Below are 23,773 nucleotides of genomic sequence, written 5' to 3' on the forward strand. Positions count from 1 at the left end.
CCTTCAATGACTTTCATTTTTTAAATTTCCACAGTGGGCCATAATTAGAAGATGCTTTAAATGTTTTAAAGCTCAGAATTGGGCTGACATTCCATTATTCTTTGGTTTGCAGTAAATTTCACTGGTTTGATTATTAACTCTGGGTCATGGCCAATTTCTCTGCCAGATAAAGTGACTTCAGAAAAGAGACAATGTACTCAGCTCATGTGAAAATCTCACACTGTAGAGCCAAGGAGGACTCTTAAATAGGTATGGTTAGGGATTCTTCTGACTGTATTCATCCAGTTTATCCACATGTGCTGTTGTGACCGGCACTAGTGACCAACAAGTGGACAAATCATATACAACCCCACCATCCCGAGCTAAAGGGGTAATAGGAGTTACAAGTGCTTCCACCTTGCACTAGGATGTGGCTTTATGGGATATATGATGATTGTGGGAGTCAGAAAGAGAGGCATTTTTGAGATTTGAGAATAGTTTCTGTTTATGTTGAGTGAAGGATAACCCAGGGGAGAGGAGGTGTGAGGTGGTTGGAGTGAGAAAGTGTGCAGAAGAGGCTGGGAGGGAACTGTCTTGAGTCAGTCCAGAGCGTGTGGCTGGAGGGGTCGAGCTAGGTGGGGGATAAGGCAGTGGTAACTGATGTAAAGGCCAGGCTGGGAAGATCTCAAGATACTTGAAACAGGAGATAAAAGCTCAGAGTTGAGTTTAGAAAAATCTCTTCAAAGTCATGACATTTTAAGCTTTTTGTGTATCAATTCTCTTGTACAGAGGTAGCAAGGCTTTTGTTTTTAAGCCAAATTTCACCATTAAAGATTAATGTATATGCAGAGAAGTGTATTTCCACACAATGAATTTCCATGTTACCATTCTCCACATCCCAAATACCGGAATACCTATATCCCTTATACTTCCTTTGCCTTTTCCAATAATAATCTGCTCCTAAAACATTACCACAGCCAGGGCTGGAGAAGTGGCTCATCAGTTTAGAGCACTTTGATGCTTTTGTAGAAGATCTGAGTTTGGTTTCCTTCACCCACAGGGTGGCTCATAACCATCTGTAACTCCAGTTCTGTGGACACTGGGCACAAATGTGGTGTGCATACGTATGTGTAGGCAAAAAGCTCATACACATAAAATAAAAATAAAAATCTTAAAAAAGATCAACAATAGCAATAACCCCAGACTATAGGATAGTCTTATTCGTTTTAGAACTTTATACAAATAGAATCATCTCTCTATAGACTTTCATATTTGCACATTGCCATTTCAGAATCTATGATGCACATCTGGTAGTTCTAGTTTTTTATTATAAATAGTGCTATTATGAATATATATTTCACATACACACACACACACACACACACACACACACACACACACACACACAACAGGGTCCCATTATGGAGCCCATGAAAGCCTTGGACTCATGATCCTTTTGTCTCAGCATATAAATAAAGTTCTGGCTTTAAGCCAAGCAGCATCACATGTGGCCTGTGAACCTTCCTATACTTAGACATGCGTGTTATAGGATGAGAATCTGCTAGTACTGGAAGGGTCGTAGGTTAGGCAGTATTTAGCCTTGAAGCTGAACAGTTGGACCAAAGTGGCCGTGCCACCCGCAGGCCCAGCATTGTGTATGGGAGCTCTTCTCATTCACACTTTGGATTGCTGTGCACAGAGGAGAGTAAAAAGAGGGTCAGTATCTCATTGAGGTTTACCAATAAGTGATGTTGAATAATTTTCCATGTATTTGATTGATCATTTGGATAACTTCTTCTATGGAATGCTAGTTAAGATTTTGGTAATTCATGAAAAAAGTTTGTTTTTACCTTAAGAATTTCTGTTTTATTTTGAATAAGTTTTATGAAATTCTTAATATTTTCTGGCTGAAAATTCTTTGGAGATATGTGTGTTACAAATGTTTTCTTGTATACACTGTCTTCTTAATTTTATACTTATTTTGATATGCACTAGTGTAGACAGGAGTTTCTGTCCCACCCAGTCCCGCAGTCATTCAGTCCCAAAGAAACACACAGAGGCTTATATTAAATATGAACTATTTGACCTATTATCTCAGGCTTATTACTAACTATCTTTTACAACTTAAACCCATAATTCTTAACTATGTTTAGCCATGTGGCTTAGTACCTTTTCTCAGCAAGGCATTCTCATCTTGCTTCCGCTACTTCTGGATGATGACTGTGTCTCTGCCTTTTCTCTTCCCAGAATTCTAGACTGGTTGCCCTGTCTATACTTCCTGCCTGGCTACTGGCCAATCTGTTTTATTAAACCAATATGAGTGACAAATCTTTAAAGTGTCCAAGAGCATTATTCAACAGCAAAAAATAAAAACTGATTAATTGGAACAGCACATAAGTATTTAATTTTATGAGCTCCATTTAGGGCCAGTGTTTCCTTTTGACTGTCTCAGGGTTTTAAAGGTATTCTCCTGGATTATCAAGAAGTTTTAGAATTTGACTTTTTCACACATCTATAACCACTTAGAATTGATTTTTTGGGGTGTATAGTGTGAAGTTATGAGCTAGGGTGATGATAATATCTATCTATATCTATATATCTATCTATATATCTGTTGATTTAGGATTACTTATTGAAAACTTCATCCTTTCCCCCACCGAATTGCAAAAGCTTTCTTTTCCTAGATCCATTGGACGTTTGTGAGTTTGTTTCTGACCTCTATATTTGGTTTGTTTGGGCTATTTTCCTAATAAAACTGCTCACATTTTGTAGTGTTAAGTACTCATTTTTTTCTTCCTAGTTTTCTTTTAACCTATTCCTAATGTCCAGCATTTGCATATAAATTTTAGAATCACTGTGTTAGTTTACACACACACACACACACACACACACACACACACACACACACACCCCACTGAAGTTTGGATTGGGATTGTTCTGAACACGCACTCTGGAAGAGTGGATGACTTTGCATTACTGAGTCCTCTCCCAGTGGAGCCAGCATAATTCTCCATCTAATTAGATTTCCCTTGCAGCATTCCTGCACATTTTTCATTACATTGATTCTTTTTTTTTCTGAGTCACACCTGTAAAAGTTTTGCTTTCTAATTGTTCTGCTTGTGTCTGTAAACATAATAGACTTCTGTCAATTTGCCTTGACTCTGGGGATTTTGTTAACTTGCTGCTCAATCTTGATAGTTCCAGAATAATTTGCATTTCTGGTGTGTGTTATCTTGCACAGTGAATCTAGAGTTTTATTTTTTTCTTATCCAATCCTTATTCCTTTTGTTTTTTGTTGCCTCCTTGTACCAGTTAGAGCCTCAGTTGTGATTTTAAGTGGAAGTGATCACAGCATGTGTTTATCTCATACTCAATTTCAGGGGAAAATTGAGTAGTTAAGGGTGTGTAAGCATTATTTTTATTTGATTAAAATATTTTTGTTTCTAGTTTGATCAATACTCTAGTGGTGAGCTAATTTGAGATTTAGCAAATGCTTTTCCTTGTTTATTGCAAAGATCACACAATTGCTTTGCCTTCAGTTTGTCCACGTGGCAGCCATAGTGGAAGCAAAAGCTGGACGAAGCAGTTTCCACCTCGCCATCAGTTCAACGGTGTGCTGTCATTTATGTGTCTTGTTTGCTTCAGTTTGCCAGCATTTTCTTTGTGATTTCTGTGTCTGTGTTGGGGGAGGGATTGGCCTTCTAAGACCCCTCCCCCATGGCTTGTTTAGATATTAAGGATGTGTGGCTTTTATACAACTACCCAGGACACTTTTGTTCTTTTGGTCCAGTCCTCTGGGAGAGATTTGTTTGAGTTCTCCCTGAACTGTGTGAAATCAATCTGTATTGAAGCCACTTGTTCTAGAGTTTTTTTTTTTTTTTTTTTTTTTTTGCAGAGACATAGTGTGTCTAGATGAATATTTTGTGTTCTTAATTGTGGGGGTTTATTTCCCTTTTTAAGGGATTTGGCCACTTGATCTAAATCTCCAAATTTATGCATGCAAGTTGATGATAAAACCATATCAAGCTTAGCAGAGAATACACGTGGTGCCCCTTTCAGCCCTGGCATCGACAGTTTGCACCTTCTTTGCTCTTGTTGAGTCTAACTTGGGAGTCTATCAAATTTATTATTTTCTCAGGAGCCTATTTTGATCATTTATTAATTAATTAATTAATTTATTTATTGCCTCCCCCCGCTACTGTGTGCTTCTCCCCCTGATTTGTTTATTGCTGTGTCTTGCTCACTATTTTCTCCTGTCCGTTACTCTCTTTTCTTTTCCCATCCATGTATTCAGAGCTCTGTGCTTTCCTCTGGGGCCTGGATCAGGAAGCATCTTTTGCCTCTTCATGTTGTGTCTTTATTTTTTCTGTTCGGTATGTTTTATAATGGCCATTCCGCTTTTCTTTTTGGCCTAGAGGCGGTTTTCTCATTTACTGCTTAATTTTCAAAGTTTTGAAGGTGGTCTAAGGATCTATTTGTTGGGTTCTGATGTAACGAAACATCTTTTTGTCTGATTATTCTGTCAGTTTAGAGAAAGTTAAGCTAAATCTCTCTCTTGAAATCTGTATCTATTTCTCCCTTTCATGCCATCATTTTTCGTATATAGTCAGGACTCTATTATAGATATACACATATCTGCACTAGCTTCTCATGTGTTGGCCTCCTGTTATGCAATGCCTGTCTTCAGTTCTTCTAGTGGTCCTTGACTCAAAAGCCTCAATGTCTGATCAGTGTCCTCCTGCCTTTTTTTGTCCAGTGCTTGCGCAGTGTGACTGTTTTCTGTACTGTCAAGTTTTTGACCATTGCTTCTTTTATAAGCAGCATATTATTTGTTTGTCCACCTCTTCTGACAGTCCTCAGAGCACCCGGTGGCCCATTTATGTTGACAGCAACCAATAGCATGTTCGGGTTTTAACTTCCGTCTATTTGATCTTTAATCATCCCACGCACCTTTGTCCTCTTTTCTCCTTGTACTTTTTAATTAATCAAGTCTCGTTAAGGTTGCTTCTATGTTTACTTATTACCCATCACCTGTTGTGCAAGGTGCTGACTGCGCATCCGTTCCTCTCTTTGCGTCCCTCTGGGTTAGTATTTAACTCCGCCCCCGACGTTCAGTGCTCCTACAGACCTCACACCTTCCTTCTACTTCGTTTCTGTCACTGTGTCACCCCCACAGGTGGCTGAAATCACAGGGTATGTCATTGTGGCAGCTAGAATTTATTTCCACTTGAAGCATCTCTTCATTCTTGCATGTGAGTATGTGCTTCCATCTCAGCTTATCTTCTCCCTAGGGGAAGAACTTATTTGAATGATATTTCTAATTTTAATTTTTGAAAGTTTCTTTATTTTGTCTTCATTTTTGAATCATGTTTTTTTACCGCATGGAGAACTCTGGGCTGCCAATTTCTTTTACTGTTTTAAAGATGTAACTTCCTTGTCTTCGGTTGTCGCCGGTCATCCTTTCCTCTCCTCCTCCCCTTCCTCCTTCTCTTCTTTTCAGTAGAGAAGTCAACGGTCAGTTTATTGTTGGTCCTCTGAAGGTGTATGCATTTTTCCTCTTGGACATGTTTTTCTTGGTTTTTGGCTTGTGGTGTTTTGTTGGAATGTTCTGAGGCACATTCCCCTCCTATCTCCTGCTTGGAGAATCATGGAAGACTTCTTGAGTTAGTTGTGGACTATTCTTGGCAATTATCTCAGCAAACAGTACTTTGCCTAGTTCCATCTCCCTCCTCTCCTTCTGGATGTATGAATGCCCATCTGCCAGACCTTTCTACTTTGTCTTCTTTGGCACAAACTCTCTTCTGTGTTTTCCATTGTCATTTTCCCTTTCGCTTTGGTATGGAGACTTTCCAATGATCTCGCTCCGAGTGAGTGCTTTTATCTTCTCTTCAGTTTCTTATTCATTACAGTTTATGGGGTGTGGCTTCCATAACATAGGGCATATCCTTTGTAAGGATGCAGTGAATTCAGTAGCATTAGTTCTACGCCCTTATCATCATCTAGTGTGAGGACGTTTCTATAGACTCCCAGAATGCTTTTGCATGATTGCATAACCTCTGTTCCCAGCCCTCACCTCAGACTTTTACTGTTTAGTTTCTCCCATTCTAGTGCTTGAATCTAGGTCTTCATGAATGCAGGGTAAGTGTGCTACGATTGATTTACAACTGCATTTTCTGTTGCTATGACATGTAGTGAGTCATGCAATATGTGATCTTTTGCCTGTAGCTTCTTTCACTTAGGTTAATGATTTTGAGACTTGTGCACATCATATTTTATTTCTCCTATTTGCTGTTAAACAGTATCTGACTATATGGATATACCACAGTCTGTTCATCCATTCATCAGTTAGTGAAAATTCTTTCTAGTTATTGCACACCTTGAAGACTGTTTCCACTAGCATCCATGTGAGTCATTGCGTAGATATGTACTTTAAAGTTTTTTTTTGGGGGGGAGAGTAAAATCCCTACAAATAAAACTGCTGTGCCATATGCTGGAAGTATATTTAACTTTTTAAGAAATCATCAAATTTTGCTCCGAGTTTATATTCCCATCAGCAGAGGATGAAGGTTCTAGTTTCTTTACAGCCTTTTCAACAACTGCTGACCACAGCCATCCTAGTAGGTTTGTATATTTCTTTGTAAATGTATTTACTCATTTTTGTATGTGGGTATAGTATAGGTTAATGTGTGTTTGCAGGACAGATTGCCTGTGTGGGCATGCAGAGACCAGAAGAGCTACCTACACTATCCATTCTCTGACTTAAGTGCTTGAGACAGGGTCTCTCTCGAACCTGGAGCTAGGCTGGCAGCCAGAAAGCCTCAGGGTCTCTTCTATATCTTCAGTGACCCACAACTCTGGGGTTACAGGTGTGTGAGACCACGTGCCTTTTTATGTGGGTCCTGGGGATTTGAACTTAGACATTCATGCTTTCTCAGCAAGTACTCTTACTCTCTAAGCCGTCTTTGAGTTCTTGGTATATAGATTTCAATTTGTGAGTTAATTTTCATTTGTATAAGAGCTAGTAATTTTCCTTTAGTATTCCTCAAAAGGATTATAATTTTGACTTTAAATTGTCTTAGTGCTTTTATCAAAAATGAATTGAAAGTTAAGTATGGAGGTACTTATATGTAATCATTTCTGGGCTCTCAATTTGAATCTATCATCTATTTGTCTGTCTGTCTGTCTGTCTGTCTGTCTGTCTATCTATCCATCCATCTTTCTACCTATCTTCACATCATCACCATCATCTATTAATATTTATCTATATAATCTATCATCTGTTCATCCATTCTCATAACTTTCTTTACCCTGTATCATGCCATTAACTTTATATTAAAATCTGAAATTGGTTAGTATAAATAGTACAAATATGTTTTTTTTCCAAAAATTTCTCTGATTATCCCAGATCCTACCCACTCTCATATAAATATTAAGATAAATTTACTAATTTATACAGAAAATTCCCTACTGAGAATTTGATAGTGGTTGTGTTGGTCCCATAAATAGATTGTGGGGAACAGACTTTTCCACAGTGTACTTTGAGTTTTCCAGTTCTTGAGTAAGGAATGTCTTCATGATTTAGGTCACATCTAATATGTGAGTCTGGGTCTCCTCACTGGGATTTTATTATTTCATGCTGGTATGAATGATTTTTTTTTTTGGCTGGATTTCTCTGTAGCTTTGGAGTTCCTGTCCTGGAACTCGCTGCTGTAGACCAGGCTGGCCTCAAACTCACAGAGATCCACCTGCCTCTACCTCCTGAGTGCTGGGATTAAAAGCATGTGTCACCACTGCCTGACAACACTGTTAATTTTTATAGGTTTTTTTTTTCTGGTATATGGCATATTGAATAGCTGCAGAGTTTATTGGTAATATGCAGACATGAACTTGACTCTTGTATTTGTTCCTCCTGCCTTGTAACCCTGCTGAATTCACTTACTGTTTCTGGGACTTGTGAACTCCTTGTCACAATCTAAAGAAACCCACATAACCTGAGGATCAAGGAAGTTCCACTTTTTTTTTTTTTTTCCAAATCTGAACCTTTTTCTTTTCCGTCCCCCTTCACTTGCTCCTGTTTGCTGTTCCCTCCTTTCCTCTCTTTCCCCTCCCTTTTTGTCAGGCTTGCCTTGCTTCCCCTGCAGTGTTGAGTTAGAAGTGACACATGGGCATCTGTACCCTTGTTCACTGGAAACGCAGACATCCATGCTTTGCTCTTGACCTTGAAGGTAAAGCACTGAGTCTGGGGCCGTTGTGCACAGATTGTATTGGGGGCTGCTCACTCGCAGTGTGGGAGTATATATAGTTTGAAGTTTTGGTGGGTGCTGATTTTGTTGCCTGTGCGTGTATTGAATGCTACACACCCCTTTTGTGCTAACAGTTTTCAGCTTGAAGCCAATATTGCTTTCCAGAACGAAATCTCACTTGTCCCATCTGGAAAGGATGTTCTACTTTTCCCGTGGTGCTAAATTTGCTTTTAATCTCTTCTAAAAGGACTTTTGTGTCCGTGTTTGGGAAGCGTGTTCTGTACTTCTCCTTTGATATCTCCATGTGGCTTTGGAAGGGCTCTCTCCTTTACACTCTGAGAGCCCTGTGTAAGAGCTAGTCTCATTCCCTCCCTGATCTGGTAGGTTCCCCGCCCCACCCCCCAGAAGTCATGTGAGCATGGGATTGTTTTAAAGATTTTTATTTATTGGCTCATCCTTTTTCTTTCGGTAGGTCTATTCAGATATAGGGCTTTTTTTTTTCTTTTCAATTTGTGGATTTTTAGGAAACTGTTCATTTTATCCATCTATTTTAATAAATAGTAGTGATGTTCCAACTTTATTTGTGTTTGATAATCTCTTTATTCGCTGTTCTTTTATTTTCTTGGCCAGTTTAAATAAGAGTTTGCGGATTTTTCTTTATAACTTCCAGTTTTATGGTTTTCTCTATTGTTTGTCTTCTGCCCCTTGGCATCCTCCCCTGGTACGTCCTTACTAGCCCCTTCCTGGGACTTTCTGTGGGTGACATTTGTTCCTTGTCTCCTAAAAGCTGAAAATGCTGACTCGGGCTGCCCTTTTCTAATTAGGCATGTAATAATAAAATGTTATCAGGGCATCATTTCCTTATATCTTAAATTTATGATATTTGCGTTCAGTTAAAATGTGTTTAAAATCCCAATTTGATTTATACTTTGATTCTTGGGGGTTAAAAAATGAGCGTTGCTTACTTTCCAAGCATTCGGTGTCTGTCCAGATGTCTTTTGGTATGGGTCTCTAACATAATTGTATTATGATAAGAAAAATATATTTTGGATCATTTTTGTTTCATTTTTTTGAGACAGGGTCTCTCATGTAGCCCTGGAACTCTGTGGGCCAGGCTGGCCTAGAACTCACAGAGATCCACTTACCTTTGCCTTCTAAGTGCTGGGATTAAAGGTGTGCACCACCAGGCCTGTCTATTTTGTTAGTTTAAACTTAAAGTTTCTTGAGACTTTTGTGGTCCAGTATGTGTTTTATCTCTGTCAATGTTTCATGTACCTACAGTCATTGAGTAGGGGTTTTCTAGCGTCAGGTCAGCTTGGTTGGCAGTTTAGGCATCTGCTGATTGTTTGGCTCAAGGATCCTGTCAGCTATTGAGAACAGGGTACTGACGTCTCTGCCATGGTTGTTGTGGGCCTCTTTTTATTGCATTTCTCAGATGTTGCTTTCTGAGTTTTAGGGTTCTGTTATTAATTGCTTATGCGTTTATGATTACTGTATCTTCCTTATGTATTTATCGGTTTAATTTTACAAGAAGTTCCTTTTGCCTTTAGTAATATTTCTTTCTAGCATGTTTTATTCTGACATTAGTGTAGATATTTTAGCTCCTTATGCTTGCTGTTTTCCTGGTGTGTCATTTTCCTGTGAGAATTAAGATGAACCTCTGGGAGGTTGGGTTTAGTTTGGTGTGCTCCCTTTTCCAGTTGGGCAATGTCTATCTTTTGAGTGGAATGCTTAGTTCATTCATATTTAATATAATCATTGATAAAATTTTATTCCTGCCATTCTGTATTTCTATTTCTATTATATTTTATATATTATATATATATTTCTATATATTTTCTATTTTGTACTTTTTTCCTTCTTACTTTTATGTTTTCCACATAATTCTAGAGACAATTTAATAGTCTATTTTGTTTCTTTGTTATTTTCTTAGTGGTTGCTGTAGGGGTCACAATATGTAATAACCCTGAGAATGAAAATCACTACTAGCCTGGCAGGACTCAGCCGTTGGTGGAATAGTGGCATGAATAACATGGGAGTAGCCAGCTACTTTCTGACTGAGTTAAGGCCTATTGCACAAGACAAAACACATACCCCGTACCATTCTGGGGGCTAAGAACTGTGGCATGATAAATCACAGGCCCCATGGGAGATATTACTGCTATTATTCAGATAAATGGACATGGTATTAAACCAGTTCCTAATGACTTATCACTATTCCATATATTAGTGCATTTCTTAGCCCTCATTGAGAGAAGCTTGTTTTTGCAACAAATGTTGATGGAGACACAGAGACCCACAGTTGGTCAAGGTGCAGCGAGTGCTGCTTGCTCCGTCTGTTACACGTGAACTTTCCAGAGTGCTGAGATAAGTGTTCCCTCCCTTATGCTACTGAGGAGTGAGCCCAGGACCTCACACACGGTGTAAGAACATTGCCTCCAGCGAGCCACATCTCCAGCCAGCTGTCCTTGACAGGCCTGTCTAGATTTAAAATAGCTGTACGCGACGAGAGGGTGTACAACCGCCTTAGTCTGTTGTGCCAAGGCCAGCCTGTTTAAGTTATTATGTTTTTGAGTGCTACAGTTTTTATTCAGTTCTTTCCTCTTTCCTTTAAAAGCAGACTCCAGTTCTCTGCTGAGATTCTTCACTTGCCATCCTTTCTCTTGATGATGCCAGAGTTCTTGCAGGGTTCATGTCTAAGAGTGTCAGCGTCTGGACCATGTTCTCTTGGTTGTCTGCTTCCCTCTGAGTTTGGTCATTTGTTTTGTTCTTCTCCCCCTTCCCTTCTTTCCTTCTTCCATCCTTCCCCCCTCTTCTGTCTTCCTTTGGAGACAGAGTCTTGTGTGGGACCTCATGCGACCCTGGCTGACACCAGACCTGTGACTCTTCTGTCTTAGCTTCCCAGTTGCTGGGATTACAGGCTTGCATCGCCATGCCTGGACAATTTGGGACTTTTGTTTGTTTGGAGACAGAGTTTCTCTATTATGTAGCTTTGGCTCTCTGGAACTTACTATGCAGACCAGGCTGGCTGTTTGTGGATTTTCGAGAGAACACCGGGCGGCACCTGAGAACGCTGCAGGGCTGTGAATGTTGCCTGTTTACAGAGAATGTTGGATTTTCTTCCAAATGTTAAGGGTTATTTTCAAATATGGATTAAAAAGATTTAATTCCATATTTCATTCTTTTTAAGGAATATTTTATTTTGACTTTGCTTTATTCATGGGCTATAATAGGCTTTCTGAGATTCCAACTCAAAGTCTGAGACGCTTTAGGGGCTTTCTCCTTGGTGAACCCCACCATATCTCTTCTCATCTCTGTAGGTCTTCAGGAAGTGCTACTTAGTGCTTTAACTTCCTGCATGTTGCATTTCTGGGTCTCCAGCCTGTTTTGTGTTGCCTTTTAGGGCTCTCAGAAGGAAACACCATGGACCAGACCGGTCCTGCTTCTCCACCTAAGCAAAGAGCCTTTTTAATGTTGGGGTGAGCAAAGAAGAGGCCCTGCAGGATGCCAAGGGAGGCCTTTGTGGTCAGGTGATCTGGGCTATTAACTGGTGCTCATCTGAAGGGGAAGCAAACTTCTCCCACCTTTGGGCAAAGTACATTTTCTAATTAGAGTAAACTGCCCACTGAAGCTGGGCCCTTGCTCACCTGGGAGACTGGGGAGACTGCCTGAGGTGTGGGAGCTGCTCAGAGGAGCTAAGAGGTGTTGATGGGTGGCAGAAAATGGTAGTTCAGCCATGTTTTTTGTTGCTTTGTTTTGTTTTTTGTTTTTGGTGTGTGTGTGGTGTGTGTATGGTGTGTGTATAGTATATGTGTGTGCGTGTGGTGTGTGTGTGTGGGATGTGTGGTATATCTGTGTGTATGGGGTGTGTGTGGTGTGTGTGTGTGTATAGGGTGTGTGTGTGTGTATGTGTGTGTGTGTGTGTGCCAGAACTCAGTGCTTCACAAATGACAGGCAAGCACTCTACTACTGAGTTGCATCTCCAGTCTAGAAAGGGGCTAAAGGAAGATTTTATAATTAAAAACAAAACCCAGTGTTAACGAAAGGCGAGGTTAGGGACCTACCAACAGGTGTGAGCTGTACAGCAGTGAATTGTTTGGATAGCATTGGCTCTCTCAGGCAGGCATTTTAAGGGGGATGAAGACATTGCATTGAACTAATAGAAACAATGCTGGTGTTTGTATACATCTAAGTGTACGTGGGTGAAAGGGCTGATACTGAAATTACCGTTCAGTGAGGTCTAGTGAGGAGACAGGCTGCGAGGGGCCCCCTTGAGAGTTTGATCAAGGACAGAACGTTCGTTAATAACACAGGGCAATAATGGTTATTTTGTGAATGACAAGTACAGGGTAGTAACGGAAATGGAGTGGCCATCAGGCATACTGCGAAGAGTTTAATGTCTAGAGTCATTCACGTGGTATCTCTTGTTTTGATTTCTTTCTTCCCACAAACCTGCGGGTTTCTACTGTCTACATGTTCCCAGTAAGGGACACGGGCTCAAATGTTTTAAGTAGCACGTTCAGAGTCACGCAGTGAGTGCCTGGCAGGAGTGAAATCCAAACTCAGATCTTCTAAATTTCAAATCACCATTTTCTGGTCTTCAGCATGAATTCTAATGCTGTTACATAGCGATTTGTTTTCCTTAGAGGTAATTTCTATTGATGAGTTAACACTGATAAGCTGTTTACTGTCTGTGCCAGATTCGAAGGAGGAAACTTACAAGGGCTTGGTAAGCACCGAGCGGTAGGATGGTGGAGGAGGTACTGACGCTTTCCTTCCTTAGGCTGCGCCTGCTGTCACTCCTCCTTGAGCCACGGCCGAGCTCACAGAACCCTGCCTTCGGGAGCGTGGAAGCCTGTAGCTATCAAGTACAGAGTCTCAATTTCTGAGATGAAAAGCTGTGACCCAGAAAGGTAAAGTGATTTACCCAAGTGATTTACTCAAGAACCCAAAGCCTGTGCATTAGAGAGAACTGAGCTCTGTTTAGACAGAATTACCATGGCCCACTTTGGGCCAACCCCCCCTCCAGCACACACACCAGAGTATTGAACAGCATATTTATCTGGGCTAAACAGCCGCAGTGTTGACTGAGTGCTCTTCCCACGAATCCTGTCATGATGGGAATCACCTCTGGTGGCCGGAGGTAACTCAGCGGTGCTCCCAACAGCCTGGACCCGTGTTCCACGGAGCTTCTTTTTTCAAGGCTGTCAAAGTTCACCAGAACACTGGTGTTCCCCTCATACTAGGTTAGACAAAAGCATGACAACCACTAAGAAAGAGCCAAAATAGAAAAAAAAAAAACATATGACACACATGTATGTGTATTCATGTGTGTATACATGTGTGTGTGTGGAGGTATATGGATGTGGAGGTCAAAGGTTGGTGTCATTTGTCTTCCTGAGTCACTCTTCACCTTGTTTTTGAGTCAGGGTCTTTCGCTCATCCTAGAGCTCACCTGTTAGACTAGGCCAGGTGGTCATCAAGTCCCTTCTGGCTCTACTTCCCCAGAACTGGGATTATAGGTTCGAACGCCCAATTTTTTATGTGGGTTCTGAGGACTGAGCTCAAGTTCTCAATTCTTTGCACAGTAAACACTTGACTGAGCCATCTTCTTAGCCCCAAACAAGTGAGCCTTTTCAAGTTTTCTGCCTAGGAGTGGCCACTCACATGCTAGGGACCGCGAAGACTGAAGTCTAGCCCTGCAGTTACTGACATAAACCCTATTGGTTGATGCCGTTCTCGGTGGCAGACGCAAGCTGTCATCTTTTTCTTCCCCTTGTCATCCAGTCCCCCTTTACAGCTAGGTCTGGGTGTCATTTTGATGGCTTCCTCTGCCTGGTTGGTGTCCCTTTCCACGGGCGCATCCTGCAGTGTGGAGGGAAGGTATGGCTCTTGTCCGCTGCAGTCACACGGAGGCAGCTCCCAGTTACATGGACAGCAGAGGAAGCTCACAGACATGTACACATGTGCGCTCAAACACATGTGTGTTTGTGTGAGGCTGGAGCATCACAGTACCCATGGGCCCAGTGGGGAACCAAGAGAGGCCGAATCTGCGCTTCACTGTTGGGGCACAGGCAACAGGAAACCTCCAGTCTTAAAATGGGTCAATCAGGAAGGGTGGAAGGGAGATCTCCCTGAGGAGACAAAGAACATCAGGAGAGATTAACCACACTGTCACCAACTCTTAAGAGGTGCGATGAAGGAACACATGAGGTGTCCACTCCAGCTCCTTTAGGTCCTCTGGCTCCAGGTTCTGCAGCATTGCTTCAAGAACTGTAATAATGAGTCACACCCCTCTCCCTCTCCATCTCCCTTTCCTCTCTCCTACCTCCCTCTTCTCCCATGCCCTTCTTCTTCTCCCATTCTCATTTCTTGAAGGTTAAGGTCACTACTAGCACCTAGCCTGGGTCTCATGCTGTAGAAAGTATTCTATAAACATTGTGCTCGTATACATGGCAAACGGGCAGAGAAAGGAGGGGGGATGAAGACAGCATCCTTGAACACAAGTGTTAGAGAGTAGGCAGAAAGCCTTGCTCATGGCTTTTATTTTTATCTTTTTACGATGGATAATTTTAACATATTCAAAAGTAGAGAAAACGGTGTAATGAATCCCTTTATCCTAACTATGGAACCTCAACAGTGATCAACATGTGACCAATCTCGCTTCATTTATCTCCCCTCCCCCACTGGAATATTTGGAACAAAGACCAGATGTCATATTATTTCATCTGCGAACACTGTAGTATTTTTTTTTTAAAAGAGAAGACACAATTTAAAAACACAATGCTATCACCACCGCAGAAAACGACAGAATCCTCATCTCCCCAAATGTATGACCCCCGTTTACATTTCCTTTGTTGTCTTGTAAACTCTTCCCCCACTTGGTGGGTTAGAGTCAGAATCCAAACAAAGGCTCCATAGTTAGTGGGCTATCTTCCAGGGGTCTCTCAATCCATCTGTTCTCCATTTCTTTCTTTCCTCCTTACAGTCTGGTTCTGTTTGAATTGAGAAAACCAGGTCCTCTGTCCTGTGGAATTCACTCCATTCTGAATTTTAACCCTCCGTACTCCCATGGTGTAATTAAATTTGTTTTCCTACTCCGATCTCCGTCTTCACCTCGCAATTAGGAATGGGGTTTGATAGATTTTCAGTGCCTTGGCCAGGAGACTTCAGAGGTGGCATTAGATACTTCCATCTCCTGTGCCAGGAGACAGGTGACACCTTTCTTTCTTTCTTTGTCCTGGGGGGACTCGCCATTTTGCACAGGTGTCGTCAGCCAGATTTGTGTCTGACCCACTATGACCCACTTCTCCACCCGCTTTGTGCCTAGGGTCTTAGCAACCAGATGATTGTTACGAGGTCAGGTACTAGGAACCTTCCAGAGAGCGTGAAAGAGTTAAAGTGTTTGTTTTGAGATTCATATAGTGTCTGTTGCTGGAAGATGGGTGGAAGGGAGAGCTGGATGGGTGTACAAACAGGAGTTCAGATGCAGGCCCTGGTGCTGACCGACCAGCCCACCTAACCAAGTATTTTAGGAAGGTTTGCATGATACTATAATCCTGCCCCTTTTGCTTAATTTCTATGTATGTGTGTGTACGCACATTTGCATACATGTGCAATTAACTGTTTGGAGGCCAGAATTTATGTGTGTACATGATTGTATGTGAGAGGGGTACACGTGCCTGTGCAGAAGCCTGAGTTGTGGAACTATCAGGTGTCTTCTATTGTTCCCTACCTTATATTTAGAGACAGGGTCTCTTCACTGATTTGGCTAGCTTGGTTGGCCAGTCAGCCCCCACAATACTCCTGTCTCTGTCATCCCAGGACTGGGCCGACAGACATGTGCTGCCACGCCTGCTTTTTTCCCCTGTGGGTTCTGGTGATTTAACTCAGGCCCTCATGTTCCTGTGCCAAGTGTGTTTCCAGTGGAACCACCACCTCGCCCTCTTTGTTTGTTTATTGATTCAAGTTGGTCCTCGCAAGGAAGAATCGTTAGTAATCAGGTTACCCTGAGCATACATGGAAGGCAAACTGCGCAAGGAAGAGGAGAATAAATTCTTGAGTCTTTTTGCATGCTTCTCCATTCTCAGAATGAGCTGTGTTCTGAGAGGCGATCTTTGAAGGGTGATGGGCTGGTTCCGTTTCATTCCGACACTATGGCTGATACATAGCTGATGCTTTGGTCCTCCAAGGCGCTGTGTGCTCCCTGCCAGGATGATTTCCACACTGCACCTGTACTGTTTTCATACAATAAATCAGTGGCCTCTGTCTATGGCCCTAAAATCAATGGTGCTACAGTTTGGTTTCATTAGGTATTAAACATATGTTTTACGAATGAAGAAAATTGCAACTTTCTCCAGTTCTAAAATGCTGTTAATGTACACGTCGCTGTTATATAACACTGACACCTAAAATTTCACGATGCTGCGTTGTTTATGGCTTGCTGTCTGCCGTTTGTCTTAATGACCTTTCGTTTTACATTGGTGCCAGGTGGAGAAGATTGCTGTTTCCAAGAGCCCAAGTCTAACATGGTCATTCATCTGAAAACGCTCTCTCCTGATTTATCCCCCACAGTTCACGTCCCTCACCAGGCTGCTCTAGTGCCCTTGGTTATCACTGACACTTTGTCTCTGCCCTGGCCAAAGCTCTAAGCCTTCTGCTTATTGTCTCCCTGTGGCCCCTGATGCTAGAGACTACCTGCCAGTCTCAAGCCTCCCGGGTTCCCTGTCTTTCCTGGGGTGGAGATGTGACTTTCTTTCCCCATTTAGCTTGTTTTCACTTTTCTCTTTTCCTAGCCCACCCTGCACCTCCCTGCCCTGTGTCCTCAACACAGCTCTGCTCACTTCAAACTTCCCTAGCTCCCACTAGCCCCATATTCCTGCTTTCAGCTATTCCCCAACTGCTGATGAATTCCAGCTCTGATGTTTTCATTTCTATTTCTTACAAAGTACAAAATGTGTATGATTTTACCCATCTGGGAATAAAAGTTGAGAGAAAAGAACATGTTTCAAATTTCTCTGTAAGAATATCTATGCCACTCATGTAGTCCTGGCTGCTAGTTTGATCAATAACAAAAAATTTTGAATATGGGTTTAAAGGTTTCAAAAATGATGTCTCTCCTCCATTAAAAAAACTTCTGTGCCATCTCTAATTTGTCCTAATAATTGCTGGCCATGTTTTTCATTAGACTATAGTCATACTCTGTGGAAAATGGCATCTTGAGGCTGGTGGTATGGCTCAGTAGGTAAGGGTATTTGCTGCCAATTCTGGTGAACCGAGTTTGGTCCTAGAACCCACACAGTAGCATAAGAATGACTCCTGCAAATTGTCCTCTGACTTCCACACTTGCTCTGTGGTGTGTGCACACTTCCCTACCACCCCATAAAATAAATAACATGATATCTTGGTCAACAGTGGCCATAACCTGCAAAATGCTGTTGGAGCTGGGAAGTTCCTATTTCATGGTGACATCCTAGTTGTCTTGATGCCCTAATAACGCATCACTCATGTTTGTGGTAATGCTGGTGTTCTCAAACTCACTATGGTGGCAGGTATGTAATAGTACATCACAGCCTAGGGTGGTGACATACAGGAGTTGGTGGCAGGAGGGTTGAGAGAGTGAGGCCAGCCTGGACTATGTGGTAAGACCCTGTCTCAAAATAACAAAACCAAACAAGTACTTTAATGTATAGCAACAGCACATCATCCTTGCTAGTAATAAATGATGTCACTACTGGCTCATAAACTTATCATACTAAACTCTTTTTTATAAAAAAATTGTTTTTATTGAGCTATATATTTTCCCCTTATACTAAACTCCTAATCATTTTGGAGTGTGTTCCTGCCAGTATAAAATTTTAGTATCTCATGTTGACGGTGTCCCTTGATGGCTTGAAGAGGCCACACGAGTGACTGATTGGACCATCTGACTTAGTGAAAGTGCACCCTAGGCTGTTCACACAGTGACAGAGCTGGGCGAAGACCCAGTCTGCAGAAGGCACCTGTCATTAGCTGGCTGGTGGCTGTGCTCCCCAGGCCTTCGCTCTCCACCTGTTGGACCTCGGCTCGTCTTGGTCTTGGTTGTGAGCCTGGGCTTTAAGCCTGAGCCATCGCTCCAGCTGCCTTGGTTCACCACGAAGTTGTGCAATTTTCCCTTGTTTCAGTGAATATAGTTCCTGCCTAATCCTGGTTGCCAGAGGATGCCAACAGCAGAGCTGTTTACTCTCAACTATAAAAATAGGAAGAATTTTTTTTTTTTAACTTAAAAGCTTAGCTCAAAAGGTTGTTTATTTCCAGGGCTGATGAGAGAAAAAGGCAGGTTTTTTTTTTGTTTTTTTTTCCTGGTCTTGCCTTTTGGGAAGAGATAATTCAATATGTCAGTTACACAGCAAAATTACTTAACCTTAATAAAGCATCTTTTCTCTGGTCTTTTTTATACAAGTGTCATTTTTGTTCCATTAAAAAAATGACAGTATTTACTTTATCCTCATCTTCACAGTTGAATGAATGTGTGTCAGTCACTGCTGCCACATTATGTGGCTTGACTGCAAAGTGGCACATTCACTGGGGTTGACTCTGAAAGGCCAGCTGAGAAACGCCATTCGGGGCAAATGAATTCAATACAATTTAGTGTTGTATTTCATTTTCTCCCTGTCATCTCAGGGTAGGCATAGATTCGATGTGCTGGAATTTAGAAAGTCTTTTTTTTTTTTTCCTTTTTAGAATGTTTGCCCAGTGTTAATTGAAGCTCTGCATGAATTAGATTGTCACAGTTTGCTGAGTCAGGGTATAGCTGGACTCAGTAGTGTAAATCTGCTCCATTTCATGGGTTAGTGGACCCGTTTTTATTAGTGCTGGAAGGAGAGCAAATGTTCTCTAAAATGACGGGAACTGAGAAAAACAATGTATCGAGTTCTGTATTTACATCATTTTCACCTCATACTCGCCCCTCTCCAGCTCCTCCTGGGCTTCTCCATCCCCTCCATCTTTGTGATCTCTTAATTATCATTGTTATATACATATATGTATATACACATGCACACATGTCAATACAATCTGCTGACTCCATTTAGTGTTGCTTATGTATATATGCATATGTATGTCTACATACACACATAGGTGTGTGTGAGTATGTGTGTGTGTGTGTGTGTGTGTCTAGGTATCACAATTCGGGATTATCTAGTCTACCAGGGGTCTTGTCCTTGGAGAAGCCTGGCTCTCTTAGCAGCCATTAATAGCCTATTAGACCTTCTTCTAGGGGTCAGTCAGGGCCATGTGAGCTTTCTCCTGTCCACATTGCTCTTTTAGATAATGTCTATAACAGCTGGAGATGCTGTTCTTGTCACTCAGTAAAGCACTTTGGGAGTCAGTCTGTGGATTTTTAGCCACAGCTTCAGGAGTTGAGTTGTGTGCTTCATTTGACTAGTAAGCCAGTGACCTCTGGGTTCCAAATGAAGGCCAAGTCTACTAGCATAGAGGAGGAGCTAAACTGTGTGCTGCATTGCTTTTATTTAGTAGTTAGGCATCTCAATAATTAACCCGTCTATGTCAGAAACTGTAGGAACACTGCAGAGAACCGTTGCTACTCCTCAGCTCCCTACGGCTGTAGTGAAACTTGCCAGGTCACTGGCATAAAGAGAGGGGGCTTGGTTTGACTCGCAGTGCTTAAAGTTCCAGCCATAGATGGCTGGTCTTAGCATTTGGGTCCTCGGAGGGGCAAACATCATGGTAAAAACTTGCGGTGGTGTCGCCTCACTCAGATTACAAGCTGGGAAGCAAAGAGAGAAAGGAGCAGGTTAGGGTCCCAGTCTTCCTCGAGGCCATGCCCCTAGTGACCTAAGGGCCTGTTACTGGGTTCCACCTCCTGAAGGCTCCACTGCCTTCTAATAGTGCTGCCAAGATGGAGTGAGTAGCAGGAGGGCGCCCCCTTTGGGGGAGGCACTCAGTAGTACATAGTAGCAACTATTTCCTACATCCCCCCCCTCCCTCCCTTCTTCCCTCCCTCCCTCCCTCTTTCCCTCCCTCCCTCCCTCCCTTTTTTCTTCTTTTTTCTTGATAAGGTTTCAGAATTTCTAAAATCCTGACCAGGGAGATAGTAGAGGAAGGACATAATGAGAAAGATATTAATAATGAGACAGGAATCAATCAATTTTAATAGTGTAATTTTTTTCAGGCTGTGTTCCTACTAACGTGTGTGTGTGTGTGTGTGTGTGTGTGTGTGTGTGTGGCCATTCAATCCAGAGCCTCGTGCATATAAGGGAAGTACATTGAGCTATGTTCCAGGCCAACCTTCTTATATTTTGCTTGCCTTTTCAAACAAGTCACTGGCTCTTACCTTAACCTCAGTCCGAAATGGTGATCATGCCTTCTGGAATCTCAGAATGACACTGTGCCTGAGAGCTGTCTCCTCCCACCTTATATTCCTCTCTAGGGCTGGGATTAAGGGTTTGCACTGCCTGTTTTTTTATGGCAACCAGTGTTGCCACTGGAATTAAAGGTACTAGGATTAAAGGTGTGTGTTACCCTAGCCTGGTATAAGGCTGACCAGTGGGCCTATTTTACTCTCTGATCTTTAGGCAAGCTTTATTTGTTAAAATACAAGTGAAATGCCACTACACTTGCTGATTTGACTCACTAGCCAGTTTGCCCTGTGGAGTCTGTCAGCCCAGCTTCACATATTTGTGATTACGTGGCACTTCCTGATGAGTAGATGATGTCTCTCCATCATATGAAATTATCTTGGTCTTGGGTGAGTGTTGAAGTTAAAGTTTTAATCTTTGAGAGGGGCTTTCTGGAATGCTCCTTGTGTTGCTAGGCAACCAGTGGGGCGTTATGGTGCGGCAGGTTAAGTTCTTTTAGAGGCAGCAGCTGTTGATCCCTCAGGAACGAGTGCTTAGCGTCTGTTGAGTCTATTCATTTAGAGTGTTCCAAGTCAGATCCTGTTGCCATTGAGAAGGATTGTTCTCGAAATGGAAATACACAGCAAACATCTTAACTCTGTGGTGATGATGAGAGTTAGATGCTACTGAAGTTCTTTGAGGGAGAACTCTGATTAGTTAGGACTGATATCAGAGGCTGATGAGCAGGGATTGATAAACCACAGTCAGATGGCTCCTTCAAGCTCTACCCAGAAGTTAACCTCTGACTGCAGTTTCTCAGGGGTAGGTCACAGATCTGTGGTTTAAACTTCGTTTGAGGCTCCAGTGCCATACGTAATAAAATTAGGAGCTCAGGACTGAGAGATGGCAGCAAGGAAAAGTCACTTCTGTATGATGTAGTAATAGCTTAGATTAAAAACCAATACTCTGCCATGCTGCATGCAAAGGGATAGAGTCATTAGTCAGATAACTTAGGATGTCATGAAGACTGATGATCAAGGAATGAAAATGTTTGAAGAGTAATGCTACATTTGGTCCTAAAAAAAATCAGAGAGGAGCATGCCTTCTGCGCCGTCACCACCAGCAGCAGCCGCAGACAATGAACACAGCACTTACATCCATTTGAAATATATTGTCTCATCATCTTCCAGCAATGCTGATGATATTTACTCTCTGGGACAGGAGGAGTATCCAGGAGAAGAGGGTGAAATTTGGTAGTTGTTTCACACAGGGAAACATATAATCTATCCCATTAATGCCAAATTCAAATGGACGATGGCCTTTGTGAGCAGGACTCAGGCCACATGAAACCTATATTGAGATGTTTTGAAGCAACAGAACTCACCCCACTCCCTAACGATAAATTCACTTGGACAGTGAGTAATACAAACAGCACAGAATCAAGCCCTGGGATAGTAAGCAGGTGACCATATTGGTCTCTATCTCCTGTGTGTTCTCTTATATTTGAACTCCTGCCATCTGGGGAAGAGTCTCACCTTCCATGGGCATTCATATCAGTACTTTGGGAATTACCCTTGCCCTTACTATCATGGAGCTTACTGGGTGCCTCTAAAATGCTGGAGTTCCTTAAAGAGATTCTCTTAATTAATGGGCATTGTTATAAGAACGATAAAGGCTTATTTATATCCAGAAGAACACATAGAAGCTATATTTTGACCAATCATTTCTAACAACAGTCACAATGGCTGGAACTCAGGGCACTTCGGAGCCTAGAGGCAGGAATGGTATCATTCTTAAACGACAGGAAATACCTTGATTGGACAGAGCTGACTTTGGATTAGATTGGAAGTCGTTTTGCTCGTTGTGTCTATCAGTTGTCAGAAAACACACAACTTTAAAAGTGGAATGGTTCAGAGCAACCTGAACGTTCTTTGCTCATGAAATCGGTGAGTCAGAATGCTTGAGATCACTGCAGGTCTTTCCGGGGGCATTTATTTAAATGAGGTGGTTGACTCAGCCCTGTAAGTCGGTGCTGGACTGTCTGTGATGGTCTTGTTCTCTTGACTGATCTTACTGCTGGATTTTGTCTGGGCTTCCGTGACCTTTGTTCTTCAGGAGTCTTACCAGGGTCTCTTCCATGGTGGCTTCAAGGCTGCAAGAGCAGAAATGGGAGGCACCTTGAAGCTGGGCTCCTGAACTCCCACAGGGTTGCTTCACTTTCAGGCTGATGGTCGGAGGAAGCCCCACACGTGTTGATTAAAGGGTGAAGAAACAGGTTCCTCCACCTCTTGGTGGTTTAAAAAGAAAACAATACCATAGAGAGTGTTGGTGTAGCATTGTGGAGAATTGCTGTGTGGAGTGTTCAGGCTAAAGGTCAGGATAAATAATAATTAGGCAAAATGACTTATCTACTAAGAATTCTGTCACAACATGGCATAGAAGAGTTACATAATGGAAATCTAGGAAAGAAGCCCCAAGTAGGAAAGATTCTGAGCAGTCTAAAGTCACCTCTTTGTGTGTGTGTGTGCGTGTGTGCGTGTGTGTGTGTGTGTGTGTATGAGAGAGAGAGAGAGAGGTTAATACAGGTGTCTTCCCACATGACTATTTGAGTCAGGGTCTCCCTGAGTCTGGACCTGGAATTTACTGGTTCAGCGTGGATGAGCTGGCTGGCAAGCCAGGGGGACCTCCTGTCTCTACTTCTCGAGAGCTGAGAGTATAGGCATGGTTGCTGCACTTGACTCTTTAGGTGCTGAGGACCTGACCTCAGTCCTCACACTGTGTGCTGTCCCCCAGTCAACAAACAGTCCAAGTTCTAAACACTATATAATCATTTCAGAAAAGAAAAGCATAGAGAACTCTTATCTAATGGCTTTTCAATCTAACTGGCATATGATACTGTAATCATTTGAATTACAATATAAAACTTAAAAAAAGTGTTTAAGAAAGATAACCAAGTGAAAAGTAAAAAGATTCTTATTTTTGGACATCAGATAGTTCACCATCATCAAAGAAGAAAAATAAAAGAAAGTACAGAACATTTAGAAAATATGGATTTTGAAGATGAATTATAAATGAGGGATGAAAATCAATTTATTACACACTTTTCTGTCACGGGAAGCATGGTTGGTCTCACCAAGGTTCCCTACGAATTCAGCTTTGTCACAACTCCCCATGTGGACCAATACTTGTTAAAAGAAAAAAATCTTCCAAGAA

The 23,773-nt window shown here is 42.0% G+C and overlaps 1 protein-coding gene across 4 annotated transcripts in view; it reads left to right on the forward strand.

Moving 5' to 3' along the window:
* Rnf182 (ring finger protein 182) overlaps positions 1–23,773 on the forward strand; it is a 46,983-nt gene that overhangs the window by 13,771 nt on the left and 9,439 nt on the right. Inside the window, exon 2 of one of the 4 annotated variants that reach the window (XM_057787717.1) lies at positions 13,006–13,135. The exons of the other annotated variants lie outside the window; for them this stretch is intronic. The gene's annotated coding sequence lies outside the window, so the exon portion shown is untranslated. The remainder of the gene's footprint in view (positions 1–13,005; positions 13,136–23,773) is intronic. 4 annotated transcript variants of the gene reach the window in all.

This window comes from Chionomys nivalis, chromosome 13, assembly GCF_950005125.1.
Source record: "Chionomys nivalis chromosome 13, mChiNiv1.1, whole genome shotgun sequence".
In the NCBI taxonomy this organism is placed as follows: domain Eukaryota; kingdom Metazoa; phylum Chordata; class Mammalia; order Rodentia; family Cricetidae; genus Chionomys; species Chionomys nivalis.